At 41.9% G+C, this 2,584-nt stretch overlaps 1 pseudogene; it reads right to left on the bottom strand.

Annotated features, from left to right (window-relative positions):
• Nucleotides 1-288: 288 nt before the first annotated feature.
• Nucleotides 289-629, bottom strand: LOC125084398 (60S ribosomal protein L36a-like; annotated as a pseudogene).
• Between the last annotated feature and the right edge of the window lie 1,955 nt (nucleotides 630-2,584).

Genomic DNA, 2,584 nt, shown 5'->3' with positions numbered 1-2,584 from the left:
GCACCCCCTTCTCTCCCTTTTCTTGAACATAAACTCAAGATTTTATTGTTTTCAGGGCCGCCTGGGTGGCTAAAACATCTGACTCTTTGTTTCAGCTCAGGTCATGATCTGACACAGTGCAGTCTGCTTGTCCCTCTCCCTCCCCCTCTGCTCCTTCCCCAACCCCCTGCATCCACATATGTACACTAATAAATAAAATCTTGTAAAAAACAAAACAGGATTTTTTCATATTTCATATTTCATTTCATTCAATTTCATAATAAATTCAATTTCATAATAAAACAGGTTTCATAATAAAAATATGGAGCTTAGAACTGTACCACATGGAACTTTCCTCTGCCTATCTCCTGCCAGTTCAAAATATTTGCCTCTCTTATTAGCCAGCATTCTTTTAGATTTGCAGTTGAGTTCAAACTATTCAAGCCTCAACACAATCTTCTTTGCAGTTTTAGCTTTCTTTTCTAGAAAATTGGCTTAGTCTGCCCACCATATCCACTCTCCTTGTCATGCTGCTGCTTTCACTGGACATATAGAGAATCCTTGTTCTTCTCGTACTATGTTACTTTGTGGGTTTGGTGTTTGCCACACTTCTTACAGAAAGTCCAGCAGGTTTTAGGAATGTTCACCATGTTTGTAAATGCACTACTGGCAAGGAAAGAAAGGAATCAGGCTGAAATGAAAGTATTAATATTCTCTTTTAATGACATAAGTTAGACACTATTTGTCCTGTCTCATTTACACAGAAGCAGCATTTTTCACCAATGACTACACAAGCTCCTCCTTGTTAAGGGTCAGTGTGTCCAGAGCACATCAGTTCTGGAGTACCACAGAGGCTAAGCTATTAACTTCTGATTGGAGTATTGTCAAAATCTGCATAGTAGTATTGAACCCTTGTTCTCTACCACGGAGAGATTTAAGCTCATCTTTTTCAAGACATAAATGACAAAACTTGGGAATAAGGTCCTCAACGCTTAAAAGAATTTGGGAGTGCCAATACACAAGTGAGTTTCCTATAACTTCTTACCTCGTATGTTTATGTGGCATGGTCTTATGAAAAGAGGAGCCCATGTTTCCAATTTGACTGGCATTTAAGATGGATTACCTGGTGACAAAGGAGCCAGGTGCGAGTCCACATGGTCCTGACCATTTAAGTGGGAAGCCCGTATAAATTTTGCTGCCACATGAGATAAAAAAGCCAGTGCGGTTCACAGACAAGGTCAGAGCAGAATCTGTAATTTTCTAGATCTGGGACACCCCATGACTTTTGTTATTAGTACCGTTAGCATCCATACATCTTTACTTTCCACGTATTCCTGCCGGGTTGTTAGAACAGAACAGGTTGCAAAATACTTGCTCTAGAAGGCCTGCAGTCTGGCTTTGGCAGCTATAAAACTTAGTTTCGCCACCTGACCAAGAGTTCAGATTTTTGACCTACCTATACATAGTAGGAATATTGGCCAGTCCAGTCAGGGGAGCAGCTAAGATATCCCAAGTTGTACAAGGATGGCCTGTGAACCATCCAAAACATTTGGTGATTTGCCAAACATCTCTGCTATAGAAGATAGTGCCAGAGTCATTTTTAATCTTCTTGACTGGTTTGAAGATACTATTTGTGGGATCAAACCACAGGGTTTGATTGTAATACTGTCCTGGAATATCATCAAGGAAAGGCTCTGTGGCATCTTTTTTTGATACAAAGGGAAACTTTTTTTGCCTATTGTCTTTATCTGGGCAAGGGACAGTCCTTGAATTTTTTTTTTTTTTAAGATTGTATTTATTTGAGAGAGAGGGAGTATGTGAGCAGAACAGAGGGAGGAGCAGAGGGGAAGGGAAGGGGGGAAGAATCCCAAGCAGACCCAAACCCAGGGATCACGCTTAACTGACTGAGCCACCCAGGCGCAACAGTCCTTGAACTTCTATAGAGGTTTTCCTGGGTCCAAATAACTCAACAGAAGAGGCAGAGTGGAGTTTTGCTAGTCGTGGATACCTTACCCTGTCATATATACCTCTTCCCTACTTAGTCAACCACACTTTCACAGTGATAGGAACAAAAAATATTCAGGTTCTTTCTTTCTTTCTTTTTATTTTTTTATTTTTTTAAAGATTTTATTTATTTATTTGACAGAGAGAGATCACAAGTAGGCAGAGAGGCAGGCAGAGAGAGAGAGGAAGGGAAGCAGGCTCCCCGCTGAGCAGAGAGCCCGATGTGGGGCTCGATCCCAGGACCCTGAGACCATGACCTGAGCCAAAGGCAGAGGCTTAACGCACTGAGCCACCCAGGCGCCCCTCTTTCTTTTTTAAAAAGATTTTATTTATTTATTTGACAGAGAGAAAGATCACAAGTAGGCAGAGAGGCAGGAAGAGAGAGAGGGGGAAGCAGGCTCCCTGCTGAGCAGAGAGCCCAATGCGGGGCTCGATCCCAAGACCCTGAGATCATGACCTGAGCCAAAGACAGAGGCATAACCCACTGAGCCACCCAGGTGCCCCAAATATTCAGGTTCTTTTGCACTATGTATATGTTAGACATAATCAGCAGTCATATTGATTAATGTGGTCAGGGTTTGGTAAACTGATATAAGGGTAT

The sequence above is a fragment of the Lutra lutra genome, chromosome 14 (assembly GCF_902655055.1).
Source record: "Lutra lutra chromosome 14, mLutLut1.2, whole genome shotgun sequence".
NCBI classification, from domain to species: domain Eukaryota; kingdom Metazoa; phylum Chordata; class Mammalia; order Carnivora; family Mustelidae; genus Lutra; species Lutra lutra.
The sequence above is the reverse complement of the archived record's forward strand: the minus strand, read 5'-3'. Positions and strand labels throughout refer to the sequence as shown.